The sequence below is a fragment of the Triticum urartu genome, chromosome 7 (assembly GCF_003073215.2).
Source record: "Triticum urartu cultivar G1812 chromosome 7, Tu2.1, whole genome shotgun sequence".
NCBI classification, from domain to species: Eukaryota; Viridiplantae; Streptophyta; class Magnoliopsida; order Poales; family Poaceae; genus Triticum; species Triticum urartu.
In genome coordinates this window covers 490,436,142-490,452,396 of record NC_053028.1, presented here as the reverse complement: position 1 = coordinate 490,452,396, position 16,255 = coordinate 490,436,142, and the positions used below count along the sequence as shown (strand labels likewise).

The following is a 16,255-nucleotide window of genomic DNA, read 5'->3' as shown; positions in this document are numbered from 1 at the left end:
TTTCCACTCCTTATTCTCCTCATATCGATATCTCACCCAAAGCTTGAAAACTTCAATCACACAAAACTTAATGGAACTTCGTGAGATAGGTTAGTATGATAAAGAGTAAACCATTCACTTTGGTACTGTCAAAGACAAGATTCATAATTTTTCTCACACAATTCCTACTTTACCATATCATTTCAACAATTTATATTGAGAAATATAAGCCATAGAAACTAGAAAACAAGCAAACTATGCAATGAAAACAGAATCTGTCAGAAACAGAACAGTCTATAATGATATGAACACCAACCATAATTCTGCTACTCCAAAAATTATGAAATAAATTGATGGACGTGAGGAATTTGTCTATTAATCTTCTGAAAATAGAATCAACTCAATCGCACTCTTCTGTAAAAAAATGACAGCTAATTTCGTGAGCTCAAAGTTTCTGTTTTTTACAGCAAGATCACATTAACTTTCACCCAAGTCTTCCCAAAGGTCTTACTTGGCATTTTATTGAAAAAAAGATATAATACATGATTAATACAGTAGCTTAATCATGAGAACACACAAAAACAGTAAGGGTAAATATTGGGTTGTCTCCCAACAAGCGCTTTTCTTTAATGCCTTTTAGCTAGGCATGATGATTTCAATGATGCTCACATAAAAGATAAGAATTGAAACATAAAGAGAGCATCATGAAAAATATGACTAGCACATTCGAACCTAACCCACTTCCTATGCCTAGGGATTTTGTGAGCACACAATTTATGGGAACAAGAATCAACTAGCATAGGAAGGCAGAACAAGTATAACTTCAAAACTTTAAGCACATAGAGAGGAAACTTGATATTATTGCAACTCCTACAAGCATGTATTCCTCCCTCATAATAATTTTCAGTAGCATAATGAATGAGTTCAACAATATAACCAGCACATAAAGCATTCTGTTCATGATCTACAAGCATACACATTTTACTAGTCTTCACATAAGCAAAATTCTTCTCATTCAGAATAGTAGGAGCAACCTTCTTCTAAATCCACTTTAGATGATAGTACTATTCAGACTCCAAAAGATATAAGTGAAGTTCACGGAGCATCCTACAATTAATATAGACTAACCAATATCCAAGCTCAAAATATATAAGTGAAGCACACGAAGCACTCTATAAAACCATACTCAAAAGATTTAAGTGAAGCACAAAGAGCAATTCTATAAGATCATACTTAAAAGATATAAGTGAAGCACATGAAGTGTTCTATAAATCAATAAAGGGCTATCTAATACTAGCATAGTTCTTAAAGGAAAAACAAAAAAAAACACAAAGGACACAAATCATGTGAACAAAACAAAACCGAGGTATACCGATAATTGTTGAAGAAGAAAGATGGGATGCCATCCGGGGCATCCCCAAGCATAGATGGTTGAGTATCCATAGAATATTTACTTGGGGTGCCTTGGCCATCCCCGAGCTTGAGCTCTTGCCTCTCTTTATTCTTCCCACATCGGTAACTCCTCATTCTTCGAACACTTCATCCACACAAAACTTTAACAAAAACTTTGTGAGATCTGTTAGTATAATAAAGAAAATCACTACCTTTAGGTACTGTTGCAAACTCATTCCAATTTCATATTAGAACTATACATACTGTATTCCAACTTCACCATGGTTCATACCCCCCGATACTACTCATAGATTCATCAAAATAAGCGATCAACACATAGAAAAAAGAATCTGTCAGAAACAGGACAGTCCGTAGTAATCTGGAAGTTTAGTCTACTTCTGTAACTCCAAAAAATTCCAAAAATATATGACAATTTAAACAATTTGTACAGAAGTAATGTGCAAAAAATTTCAGACCCATTTTACTTTCTAGTAAAAATGTAAAATCACGCGCTATAGACAAAGTTTCTGTTTTTTACTACACATAGTAAACAAGCAATCTAATCATCCTAAAACCGAAGCTTGGCACATTATTTTTATTATACAATGGATATATACAAGGGGATAATTATTTTCAGAGAAGCTTCCATGAAAAATTTTACATTGTTTCCATGAGCATGAACACAAGTGTTCATGGTCGACCCTCACTTCTCCAATGCATAACCTTTCAATCACTTCTCTTATTGAAAAACTTTTTAGGTATGAGTGGCGAGTAATTTTTTTGTATCTCCATTATTTTAATTTTTTTTGTATATTTCACCCACAACTAAACAGAAACAAAAAGGAAAAACAAAATCTACTTAGTGAAGAAAGCAAACAAGCACACACGAGAATATCAACCCCACGCTATTGCTCCCCGGCAATGGCGCCAGAAAAGAGCTTGATAATCCCCAAGTGCAGGGAATCATCGTAGCAATTCCCAAAGGTGGAAGTGATAAGTATGGAGTTTGAAACCCACAAGGAGCTGAAGGTAATATCAATATTCTCTCAAGTCCTATCTGCCACTGATACGACTCTATGTACACCGAACGTTTGCTTCCAACTAGAAACAAGAAATAAAACTATGTTGTGGGTATGAAGAGGATACCTTTGCATGATATCGGAGAGCTAAAATATAAAAGTAGGTGTTGTTATCGTAAATTTATAATATATTACTAAATAATATAAATAGTGAGTGTGGAATAATGATGGGTCGGTGTGCAGAATTATCCTAGGCAATCGTTAACAAGACCGGTGGTCGTCATTGCAATTTCATATGAGGGAGCATAAGCTAACATACATTCTCTCCTTGGATCATATGCACTTATGATTGGAACTCTAGCAAGCATCCGCAACTACTAAAGATCATTAAGGTAAAACCCAACCATAGCATGAAAGCATCAAGTCCCCTTTATCCCATACGCAACAACCCCCTTACTCAGGTTTATGCTTCTGTCACTCAAGCAACCCACTATAAGCGAATCATGAACGTATTGCAACACCCTACTGCGGGAATCCCTCATGCTTGCGTGACACGGAGGGCACAATAGGACAGCACCAAAATAAAACATACAACTCATACCAATCTAGATCAACAATCAACCCGAAGACAAAGGATATCTACTCAAAACATCATAGGATAGCAACACATCATTGGAATATGTGGCATAAAGAACCATGTTCAAGTAGGGATTACAGCGGGGTGCGGGAGAGTGGACCGCGTAAAAGAGATGAGGATGGTGATGTTGATGAAGACGATCTCCGCGGCGATGATTCCCCTCCCGATGGCACTCCGGCGCCACCAAGAGAGAGGAGGAGAGGTTCTCCCCTTTGTGCTTCCTCCTCCATGGCCTCCCCCTGGATGGGGAGAGGTTCTCTCTCTAGATCTTGGCCTTCATGGCGATGACGGCCCCTCTGGGATCCTCCTCCATAGCCTTCGGTGATGATGGCCCCCTCCGGCAGGGTGCCAGAGAGGGCCTAGATCGATTTCTCGTGGCTACAGAGGCTTGCGGCGATGGAACTTTTGATATAGGTTAATTTCTGGAGGTTTGGGTATTTATAGGAGTGGTTGGCGTCGAGAACAAGTCAGGGGGCCCACGGGTAGTCCATGAAGCATAGGGGCGCGCCCCCCACCCTCGTGGGGCCCACGGGGCTCCCCTCCGGTAGATTTCTGTTCCAGTATTTTTTATAGTTTCCAGAAAAATTCTCCGTTGATTTTCATCGCATTCCGAGAACTTTTATTTCTGCACAAAAACAACACCACGATAGTTCTGCTGAAAACAGCGTCATCCAGGTTAGATCTAATCAAGTCATACAAAAATCATATAAAACTATTGTAAACTTGGCATGAATACTTCATAAATTATCAATACGTTGGAGACGTATCAGTGCGTCCATATTACGGGAAAAATGATTTGCCCCTGACTGCTAGGACCCACCAGCTACATCTTCGCACGCAAGGAAATGCCTGACAGTCGGGACCCACATCGTCGAAGCGTACATAGCATTGTCATTCTGGTCGCGAACGTGTACGTACATACTGGTCGATCGTCTGTCTGCAGGCTGCAGCGATGAACCGTGGCCGTGCAAGGAAGGGCTCATGTCGTAGTAGAGGCGCGCACGTAGCATGTACACGTACATACAGCGACCAGGGTGCAGGAAAGAAAATACGGCCACGTACGTACATACGTGCGGGGTATCTAACGCCTACTCGCGCATATGTACGGCCAGGGCATGTGTACATGGCTGGGTCGGAACGGAGAAACTGCGTCGTCTTGTGTTCATGGGGAGGCAACGAAATGCTTGTGTTCATCGGGAGGCAACGGGACGCGTGTTGTTCATCGGGAGCCAACCGGCTTGGATGGAACAGCCGATGGAAACGAGGCCTGGCGTATCGCAAAACGGAGGAAACGGCATTGTGTTCAACCGGCCACGGTCGAAACGGGATCCTGTTCATCGGGAGGGGTCTGGCGTACCGCAAAACGGAGGAAACGGACTTCTGTTGGACCTTCTACGGTCGAAACGGGGTCCTGTTGACCGGGAGGGGTGTGGCGTACCACAAAACGGAGGAAACAGACTTGTGTTAGAGCGCTACAGTCGAAACGGGGGTCCTGTTCATCGGGAGGGGTGTGGCGTACCGCAAAACGGGACTCCATGGGATACTGTTTATCTCCACCTTCGACCTCCTCTAGCCTCCACGGGCTACTGTTCATCCACCGTCGACCTCCTCCAACCTCCACCTGCGACTGTTCATCCACTGGCTTCTGTTCATCCATCCTCAACTGGCTACTGTTCAACCAGCCCTCTCCATGGGGTCCTGTTCAACCACCACTCCATGGGCTACTGTTCATCCAGCCCTCCACCGGCTACTGTTCAACCAGCCCTCCATGGGGTCCTGTTCAACCAGCCCTCCACGGGTCCTGTTCATCCAGCCCTCCACGAGGTCCTGTTCATCCACCGGCTCGATTGATCGGGGTACTGTTCATCCAGCGGCAAGGGCCTCTACTACCACGGGTTCCTATTCATCCAACCACCACCGGGAACTGTTCATCCAAACCCCCCAACAACGCTCACTGTTCATCCAGAGGCAGCATCGGTCGGCTTCAGTTAGCAGCAGTAGCGAAGGAATCGCTCGATCGGGTTCATTTAACAGCCATCAATCGATTGCTCGGGTTCAATAACGCGTAGCTTGCAGTGCAATCACTTGGGTTCAGTTAGAGCCCAACGCCTCGCTCGGGTTTAGTTAGAGCACAACGCCTCGCACACACACGCGTACGTACGAGAGAAACGCGCATCGCTCGGCCCCCGACCACCCACCGTACCGGGAACTCCCTGATATTTTCCGCGCCCTCGCTTCTACCACGGTTTTCTCCATCATGGACGGCCCAAAGAATGTCATACAGCTGCGTCTCCGGCCCGCTCAGGACAAAAAGCCCATTTTCTGTCATGATTTTTTGTCATAGAAGTAGGATCCCACCACATCTATGATGATACTGGGTTTTGTCACAATTATCTTCATAGAAGTGTCATAAGTATGACAGAAAAAAATTCGTTCGGCCCAAAATGTCATGGATGTGTCTTTTTTTGTAGTGTACAAATATGTGAGTAGGGGCAGCTCTCCAAACACAGGCCCTTTCATTGACAACCGCAGGTATGAAGAGACCAAGAAGACCTTATTCTAGCATGTCATTGTGCCGTCACCTTACCACTAAGAAAACAACGAAGAGGTCGGGCCCCTACTCCACTAGTTGTCGACGTAGCCGCCAAACAAAAGAAAGGAGGGAGGCGGAGATGGCAGCGCGGGAGGAATCCTAGGCGATAGTGACGGCATGGGATGAACCCTAGGCGGCGACGACAACAGCTGTTTCTCTCACGAGGGATCCTGCTACGTGAGTGCAAACCTTTTGGTCTGCAAACCAGTGGGTATACAGAAATAGATGCGCTTGTAGAAATTATAGGATGGATGAATATTTTTGTTGTATTGATCTGACCCAGGTGTGGAATATATATAAAGTACAATATGAGAGAGAGACTTGGAGTAGGGGACAAGTCGTACATGGTTTAAACCAATCCTATCTCTAACTCCTAATCTCTAACTTAAACATAATTATACTTCTAACATTCCCCCTCAGTCGTAACGGGAATGAAGCAGACGATGACGACTGAATTTGAACTCTTGTACTTCCATCGTCTTCTCCGCTACACCATCATCAACTGCGCCTCTAATGGGTCGGCACCAAGGGCGGTGACTGCGTCCCCTTTTGGTGCCTTCCTGCCTTCTCCTCTATTCCCTCCCGCAGTCACAGCGGGAGTGGCGTGGACGCTAGTGATGACGTGGACGTTGTTGAGTGGAGTGGTTGCTGATGTGTTGTTGTAGACGTAGCCATTAATGTCAATGTCAAGGTAGCCGATCATGGTGATGTAACCGTGGTCGAGGTAGTTGTGGTCGATGGTGTGGTCGTCATGGATGATGAAGCCGCACAAAGCCGGAGGTGCAAAAAAATGCGTTATGATGGAGCTGCAGTCGTGGACGATGCACCTTGCGGATGTGAGAGGGTGCCGCCGGCGATGAGTCCACCGGTTTGGCCAAGACCAGAGGAAGATCATCGAGCACACATCGGTTTGGCCAGAACCGTGTGGCCATGTAGGGTTGTCACTATAGTGACACTGTGTCGATGTAGTCATGCCATCGTGGATGACGCGGTCGATGCCGTCGTCGTGGCGCGGTCATTGCCGTCGTCGAGGTCGCATCTTGCAGAAAAATCTGTCAGAGGACGCTAGTTGTCCATCTTGTGGACGAGGCAGCGAGCGGTGTGTCAATGATGATGTTGGTGAAGACCACGTTGATGAAGACCTTAGCGATGAAGTGTCGGCGTTGACACTGCAGCGGCGTGTCGATGATGATTTTTTGCTTGGAGGCGTCCCTCATGGCAACGGGGTGTCAATGTCATGTCGTGTCAAAGAAGTATGTTGGCTCGTAGCCTGGCGTAGTCGTACTACTCGATGTCGTTCGGCACGGGAGGTGTCGGTGTAGTTGCAGATCGGTAGCTTGATGCAGGTTCGATGCGTCGGTTCGATAGACGTCCGCCATGTGCATGGTGTGGAATCTGGCTCGGTGCTCTGATACCATGTAGAATGATAGGATGGATGAATATTGTCGTTGTATTGATCTGACCCAGGTGTGGAATATATATAGTGTACGATATGAGAGAGAGACTTGGAGTAGGGGACAAGTCGTACATGGTTTAAACCAATCCTATCTCTGACTCCTAATCTTTAACTTAAACGTAAGCGGATTTGCTATTTCACATCTAGATGTGAAATAGCTATCTCACATATAAATTCCTCATTGTTAGATTTGTTTTCAAAATTCGTGCACATATCATCTGATGATTTGTTCGCTTTGATTGTACGATCTGGCGATTTATAGCGTGCGCTCACGCAGCCCGCACAGGATGTGCATGCGGCGTGCCAGCATGGGCTAGCCCATGTGTGTGCTAGCGTGAGATGCCTTTCATTTCTGTATTTTTTTAATTTTTTGTCTATTGTTGTATTGTCTCGATGCATTGCAGTTGTTGCAGTTTGTGAGGTATTTTTTTGTCTTCTTTTCATTTCTTTTCTCCCCCTTGCGACACTATAATATGTGTATATATCAGATGATGTGTGCAGGCACCTCCTTTGTGTGTGTATATACCGTATGATTGGTCATGCATTTTTTTTCATTGTTTTGATTTGTATCCATCTATGCAACGTGTCCATGGAATAGTAAATCATGTATCAAAATTGCTACTCTTATAGATGAGTGTGATGGCTCATCTAAGTTTCAGTTCATTTGATTTGTCCCTATAAATTGTATGCAATTCTTTGATCGGGGTTGTTTTGTCCCGCACGTCAAGTGTCACTCGTCTGTTGTTCATTTTACACCCCATCATACCGTGCGTCTTTCTTTTTTGGGCTGTTTTTCATCGTCTTTTTTTCGCTATGTTGTAGTTGAAGAGAAGAGTTGTCTGTATAAGTTGAAGAGATGAGTTGACCGCTGGCTCGTTGGTTCTGTCTCTTGGCTCTCTCTATCCCATTGCTCTTTGTCTTGGGAGTAGAGGCGACCCGGCCAAGTTTCTAAACAGTACAATGATGGGCAACGACCCATTTCTGGTTTTTATTTTTTGTTTGCAAGTCTAACCCTAACATGTAAGAACCTTCTGTCTTTTTATTATTCTTGTTCTAGTTGCAAGTCGATCACCGACATGCATCTGGGCCCAAACCATTTTGGTCTTTCTTGCAAGTGTACTCCTAACTGGGTTCACCGTTTTATTTATTTTTATTCTAGTTGCAAGTCGACCACCGACATGCAAACTGCAGCTTGTCTCTTTTATTTTTACTAGCACAAATGCCCGTGCGTTGCAATGGGAGAGAATTTTATTTAGCATGCACTCAATTTTTCTAAGAAATATATATGCAAGCACAACCCCCATGTTTCGCTATGAAGAAAACTCAAAACATCCGACTGCATGGCACGGCAACATCAGAACGTTGCCACCCAGGGAGGCGTTGCAACAGGATATTAATATCCTTGAACCCACGCATCTAAACAGATAAATATCAAGCCAAATAACTGTTACAATGAACCGCTAAATTCTGGCATGCAAACGGAAGACAATGACAATCTCCATTTATCAAAGAACAAAAAATTGTATGAAACTAAAACAATAAATTTGGTCTCATACTATGAATAATTCATAATACAACAACAACTTATCAGGTCAAGGGTACAAATTATTTCTAGTGAAGTGCAGAACCCATGGGTGATTGACCTTACAAATACGATAATTCTGGTAACAAAATTGCTTGTCTTTTCCATATGCGCCAAAATGATCCTTGATAGAACACATGGATATAGTTCAAAAATGAACCGAGGATCAGCTTGTGGATTGACCCGTTTCAAATTTAGTATGAACATGAGTAAAATAATTATAATAATTTATGACTGGACTGGAAATGTGATCTCCTCTATGGATCACACCTGCAAAATAATGTAAATTTTTAGATAAGACTAATATGTAAATTTTTAGATAAGACTAATACCAAGCTGTGCATGTCTAGTTGTCCTGCTGAGCTCCATCTCAGCTGCAATCTCTGGACCAACTCACTTCTTAGCGATCAACAATGAGTGCAGGCAAGTCACTATGACAACACATGAATGTCTCACAATAGATGCATCCAATAATTCAAACCGGCAGTTAAGCATCACTATGTACATTGCCGATGAAGACCCTAATACAGTGTTGCTGATTTAGAAAATAAATATGCAAAGCCAATGCTACTATTTTCAGGTATATACACAGTACCAAATAGAGGTAGATTCATCAGTGAATATGTGAGTCCTTGATTGCACTGTGATCAAAAGGCTGCTCATTGCCCATGTTTGTCTCCCAATTAGCTACAAACAGACAATAAGGTCAACTAACAATGCACATTTTCATTGAGTTAAAAGCATAGCCTGCAAAATGAATCAGATGCCAAGATTTCACTATTCTTTAGTGCACTGAAGATCAATGGAAAACGCAAATCAGCAAAGGCCTGCAATCATGGTATTTCATTCAAGTCTGTAGCATTGTGATCAGGTCTGCAGTTATGGTATTCCATTCAGGTTTGTGGCATTGAGATCATTGTCGTGTCTTGGTAACCATCATGATGTACATCCCCGGAGATGTCAGCCGACAATACCAGCGTCCATTGGAAATCTGCAACTATGTATCAGCACCTTGTGCACGTGCATGCCTGTAAGACAACTAACTCATGGTCTTCTTACCTGCTGTTCCTGATCGTTCTTCCTTGGACTTCAGTTTGGAATATTGACGGCCTAACAAATCAAAAGCATTTCAATCCATCTCATCAATCAGCTTATGTGCTAGCTCAGAGCGCCCAACCTTTTCAGGTCACTGATCAGTGGACGGTGGATATATAAATCAAAGGCTGGTGTAACTTACACGCACTAGGACTCGGGCATCGCCTTGAGGTCATGGTGGACACCGTCTGGTCCAGTCCGATCCCTGACCAAGCCGTTGTTTGGATCGGCAGGTGCGCTATGTGAGCGAGTGATGTGAGGAAGCAGACGACGTGCGCGAGTGCCAACGTGCCTGACAAATTAACTGACAACTGAAACTTTGATGAAACTGATGAACTGAATTTTCTGAATCTGATGAAACTAAATCTGACGAAACTGAAACTGTCGAATCTGAGGGAACTTCAGGACAGCATAGGTGGCACCGTAGTGGCCTCGTGCGAAAGCTGCTACTGCCTCAGAGGGAGCTGCACAAGGGAGGGGCAGCCGAGTTGGTCGTCATCCCTTGTCGTGGATCATTGGAGCTGCGGGTCGCAGGTGGCGGAAGAGCATATCCGGGGCTGGGAGGAGTAGCCGCGGGTCGCCGCATATAGGCGTGTTAATCCTGTACGGGCAGCCAGCATACCCAATCAGGATTAAGTCACGAACCCGCAATCCTGATGAAGTCAGATCTCTCGATAATAGGCTGCCCGATGTGATGCAAATGCTAGCAGTATGTGTACTTCTTAAATTAAGTGAAGCAAGTTCATACAATAATTAGAAGGTTCAGTACACTTTTCTGTTTCAAATTGTTTTTCTTGTGATGCGGCAAAGAAATTCTCCTACAGTTGCAAAAATCATTATTCATAGTTTAATAGTAATAATGTCCAGGCAGGCACAAATTTATTGCTAAATGTCCGTGCCAACTATGACATCAGAGGTCTCCCGTTGTATCTGGAGTAGAGAATCTGAAACTTTTTGTTCTACTGAACCTATATAAATCTCACATTCTCAATCCAAGAGCTTCTAACTCTTCTCCTCGACATCAGTAACGCCCATTTGTATCTCAATTATGGTATGGAGTGAAATCTAGGGTAAAATAGAAATGATTGAATAGGCTTAGCAATGCTTTTGCAAGTTTAAAACACAACTTTTAGTGATGGGAGAAGATCAAAATTTCATGTTACCTATATGTTCAGTAAAACATGAGTACATTGCTTGCAATACGGCCTATAAGTAGGATCAAGATTTCAAGATCGGCGTTTCTGCACAAGAGAGTTTCACCAACAGTAGCAAGTTACCTGGTCGGGTATAACAACCACTGCTGCTCGCTAGAGTCCGACTGTAACGACGTATTCATATGTAAATATATATTCAATAAATATGTAAAGCCCAAATCTGTATTTTATCAATTTATTGAAGCTATAACTTTTATATTTTAACATGACATGATTAATATAGAAAACTATGTAGGTTTGCAGCATGATAATTATCAAAATGACTTTGTATATAAACTACCAATAAGATATTCCAAGTTGTTCCGAAAATAACAGAGAAATGTTACTACATACCCATACTCCTCAGGCATATTTTTCTGTTGTTATTCACACGTCATTGCATCACACACACACACACACCAGAATTGATTGCATCAAGTGTACTCCATTGCATCTGCCAACATTACACTACTAGGGAAAACGTTATACACAGAATATTAGCAGCAGCGCGGTTTAAAAACTGGTGCTACTGCTAACTAGCAGTAGCGAGCTTAAAGGAACCGCGCTACTAATAAGTTGATAGTAGTAGCGCGGTTTTATAACCCTCGCTACTACTAAGTGATTTTCACCGTGCCCCTCCGGACTAGCCATAGTAGTAGCGCGGGTTATAAACCCACGCTACAACTAAGTTGATAGTAGCAGCGCGGGTTATAAATCCCACGCTATTACTAAATGGTCTCAACCGTGCACCCAAGACATACCATAGTAGTAGCGTTGGATTAGCGTGGGGTATAAACCCAACGCTACTGTTAAGTTATCTCCTTGCCGCCCCACCTCAGCCTCTCACCCCTGCTTTGCCTTTCTCTCCCACGACGCCTCTCCTCGTCCTCCACTCCCCACGTTTCCCCCAACCAACCCCGCCACCACCGATGCCGACGACCTCCTCTCCCCCAACCCCACCACCGGCACCCCCCACCTCACGTGCGGATCCTCCTCCTCGCCGTGCCCTTGTGCCGGCCCCAAACCCTAGCTAGGGGCCCCCTTCTCCGGGTGCGGCACGGCACGGGGAGGGCTCCCTCTTGCCCGCCGCCGATGCAAACGGCCCGCCGGTGGTCCTACTACTTGCTCCTCCAACCCTCCTCCTGCTGCTGCTAGTGCGGACCGATGCCATGGAGGTGAGGTTCCCCATCATCCTCTCTTTCTCTTCACCGCAGGCAGCCCCTGACCCCCTTGGATTCGATTTGGCAGGTCGTGTGCAAGCGGGGAAGGACAGCGTGGCGTGCCTGGTGTGCGAGCTCGAGGGCGCCGGCCTGCTCGTCGAGCGCGTCTGCGGCGTCCCCGCCGAGTTCATCAAGGTTAGTGCGGCCGCCTTTTTCCCTTTTTCAGTTCGTCTTGCCATGGCATCCTAATTCCAACTAATGAGGCGGTTTCCGCGAGATTTTGTTACGAAGAGGACTTCCCCCTGCGCCCTGTGTTGTTTATCTAGACTAGATTGTTGTAGTACCTTGATTTTAGCATTCAATCCCTGTGACTAGTAAGTAGTGGATAGTAGAAGAATGTGTTCATAAATTCAGTGTAAGAATGTCTACAGAAGATACAGAGCAAGAGATGGTATCTTTCATCAGAGTTTCCTCGTTAGATGAAGATTTTGTTCACCTGCTTATCCTAGTTGACCTGCGTAGATGCATGATTTACTGCTGACCTGCATGTGAAATCCATGTTTTTGACTGATTTTAGTTGGCCAATGTTGATATTCTGCACGTGTAAGAGGATCTGGTTCATGTGAAGGGCTTCAGATGGATGTATTCTTTTCTTCCTGCATTATATTTCTTGCTCATTGGTTGTTAGTGCTTAGGTTGTACTAGTAGCAGCGGCAAAAGTACAAGAAGGGCTTCAGATTTCTCATTTGTGCAAAGAATAAGTTCGGTCAATCTAATAAGTGATTACGCAACCAGGTTTACTTTACTCAAGTTCAGTTTTTGTCGTGCTACTGCACCAAGATTTCCCCTTGACAATTTTTTGTTGTATCCTTGATTAATGCTGCAGGGATTAATTCCCACATCTGTCTGAAGGTGTCCACCAACGTACTTAGGTGAAAAGATTGAGTTTTTTTTTGCGCCGGTGATGAGCTTCTATGCGATGGAGGCTTGCGCCCGTGCTGTATGTGAGCGATGGAGGCGTTGGATGTGGAGCAGCGGACCTGGAGTGTGGCCCAAGCGGCGGATCTAGAGCGACGCTGGAGTAGCAGAGCGCCGGACCAGCGGAGCGGCGTCGTCGTCCTAATGGTGCCCCCACCTTGGTAGCGCGGGCCCTGCCCCGCCACGGCGTCGTCATCCTCATGGTAATCTCCTTGTCGTCCATCCATCCATCCAACACCATAGTTGATTTGTTAATCTTGCACGTCTTTGTTAATCTTCTTGTGAAGCTTCTGTAGCTTCTGTTACTCCAACTTCTGTAGCTTAGTCATGAATGTGCAGCTTCGCCAAGGCCAACCTTTGTTAGTCATGAATCATCCTTTGAAATAGCTTGTTGATTTTCTGTAGCTTTGTTAATCTTACAGTTCCCTTGCTACTACTGCTAACCTGTAACACTGGATTTAGTGAAATCAAGCTGTACTCCTAATTCTGAAATGAAGTTATAAATTTGTCTGAAATGAAGTTGTAAATTTGTAGCTACTACTACTAGCCTGTAACAACTTCTACTCCCAATTCTATAACTAAGCTACTGCTGCTAGCCTGTAACAATGGATTTGAAAAAATTTGACTGAAATGAAGTTGTCACACTGGATTTGTCAAAATTTATCTGAAACAAAGCATATTTTCCGACCTCTATTAAGTTTCAGTAATATTCAGTGGAGTATGTACTGTAATATTTAAACATTACAGTAATTTCAGTTGTTGTTAACTGTTGTAGCATTAGGAGTAGTTTTACTGCAGCACAAGCATTATGAGTACTGTAAATGGATTAAATGGAACCTCTCTTCAGTTAACTGAAACCTTTTTCAGTCAATTTAACTGAAACCTTTTTCAGTTACTTCAAATAAAACCTTTTTCTGTTAATTTAAGTTAACAGAAACATTTTCAGTTACTTTAATTAAACATGTAGTATAGAGCTACTCGTTTGATTCATTTGAAGAGAGGAGTAATTATTTTTCCTTAATAGAAACTTCTCATCTCTTTTCTTCTCTTCTCCTCTTTTCTCTTCTTCTCTTCTTCTCTTTGCTGCTATTAAGTTAGGACTTGAAGATGATGATTGCTGTTGCTAGAAATCATGATTGTTTAGTTTAGTGTAGGACTTGCAAGCAGTAGTGCTTGCTTAGTTTAGTTTCCGTTAGAGTAAAATAGGATAGTTAGAGTAGCTTCAGTAGCTTAAAATGGAGTACTCCAGTAGGTAATGGAGATCAATGAACTTGCAGTAGATCAAAATGTTCAGTTAACTTGCATTTGCTGTAATTTTAGTAGTTTAGTTTTTGTTGTAAAACTGCTGCTGCTGTTGTCATATTCATATTGTACTTTCCAAAGTTCGATAGCACGTCGTCCTTAGCATAAGTTGTTGATCAAAGAAATGGACTTAAATTGAAGCATTCCCAGGAGTTGCCGCTGTTGTTATTGACCTGCTGCTGTTGTCATTGACCTGATGTTGCTTTTGTTGTAGGAGAAGTAGGAGCATGCTCAGGAGAAGAACGAGTAGGAGAAGAAGGCCCTAGATCGCTGCTGCTGGAGCACTGAGGACCTGGGATCTGTGACCTAGGCGTGCTGTTGGATCCGCCTCCGGATCGCTGCTACTGGAGACGCGAGGAGAAGCAGGGGACCTGGGCCCGGGAGCGCTGAGGAGAAGTAGGGTACCTAGGCGAGCAGAGGAGAAGCAGCCCGCTAGTGGCAAGGCAGGCACGAGGACGACATCGATCAAGGCTAGCTGGAACCGAGGGCCAGGGAGAGGGACGCGATGGTGTCGCAAGTCACGACGGCGGCTGCCGTCGGTCAGGTGCGGCTCATTGAGGCTGCCCGATGTGTAATAGCAGTAGAGCTTACTTAGGTAGTTGCTTACCAAGTTAATAGCAGTAGAGCTTACTTAGGTAGTTGCTTACCAAGTTGCTACGCACAACACTGTGTGATTTGAATTATACATGAGTTGCCGCTACAATGAGGAATTGTGTGATGGAATGGAATTGGTTGATTTTATTTTTTTAATTCCTAATAGGTTAGTAGTAGCGTGGGAAAAAACTGTGCGCTACTAGTATTTAGGATACTAGTAGCGCTGGTATTGTAGGCACGCTACTACTACTTTATTAGTAGTAGCGCGAGTCTGTAATATCAGTAGCGTGGGTGGCACACGCTACTACTAACAAAGTTAGTAGTAGTGCGGGTTTCTCCCACGCTACTGCTAACTATTAGCTGTAGCGCCTTATTAGTAGCGCCGGTCCCCGCGCTGCTGATACACCTAAAACCTGCGCTGCTAGTAGCCTTTTCCCTAGTAGTGTTAATTGCGATATATGTCAGTGTACATAGATATCAAGAAAACTCAATAACTTTCATAGAAATAACTTCAGCAATCTTACAGTTGGAGTTGCTGTCAAAATTATTCTCCATAGATCACGTGCTAGTTTTTTTTTCTTTTTTTGCCTAAAGCTCTCCATCTTCACTACATAATTGTTACGTAGGTTGAAGTGGACCTTGTTAGATCAATACAATAGGCTAATTCCCATAAGAGAAATGATTTTGCAGGATACTTCGACAAATAAGTTAATGAAATTTTGCAACCTGGTAAGCAAAAGAGGTAGGCGCAAGATGAGAATTCACATGCAGTTGCAGAATAAATATGATGTGTCACCAATTAAATTGCTCTCGTCAGATTTGTTAATCATAATGGCAATCTTGGGGGAAGAAGTAGAGGGCCCTGAAGCAGGTAGGACGACACGGTGGCAGAGCATGTGTTCCGCAGCTTGCGGAACTGAAATTTAAACCAGCAGCAGTTCAGGTTACATGAGAAAACTGAAAATAGTTATTTACTAAGGTTTAGTCAATATAAGGAAAAGACTGGTAGAAAGCATACTGTACCCGATTCATGGTACATGTCTCTGAGTCCTTCAACAATCTTATAGCCCTGATCCTTGTCCCTTTCTTTAGAAACACTGAAATCCTCCTCAAACTTAGAAATTCAGACTATACTGCTTAGCTGCAGTATAACACCCTGACCTGAACTCTTTATTTGGTGCCAGGTAGCACTTTGATGCCGTGTTTATATGTTCCAAAACTGTAGGTGGACTGGTGGAGTACTACTTCAGTGATGAGGATCTTCTGATGCATATC

The 16,255-nt window shown here is 43.7% G+C and overlaps 2 long non-coding RNA genes across 2 annotated transcripts; one reads left to right on the top strand and one right to left on the bottom strand.

Annotated features, from left to right (window-relative positions):
• Positions 1-11,055: 11,055 nt before the first annotated feature.
• Positions 11,056-15,859, bottom strand: LOC125522706. The gene is made up of 3 exons (XR_007289935.1): positions 15,707-15,859; positions 15,505-15,587; positions 11,056-11,400 (listed from the first exon to the last, which is right to left on the bottom strand). It is a non-coding gene; the product is annotated as an uncharacterized LOC125522706 (long non-coding RNA).
• On the top strand, positions 14,893-15,122 carry LOC125522707. Its single transcript, XR_007289936.1, has 2 exons — positions 14,893-14,981; positions 15,022-15,122. It is a non-coding gene; the product is annotated as an uncharacterized LOC125522707 (long non-coding RNA).
• Positions 15,860-16,255: the final 396 nt, after the last annotated feature.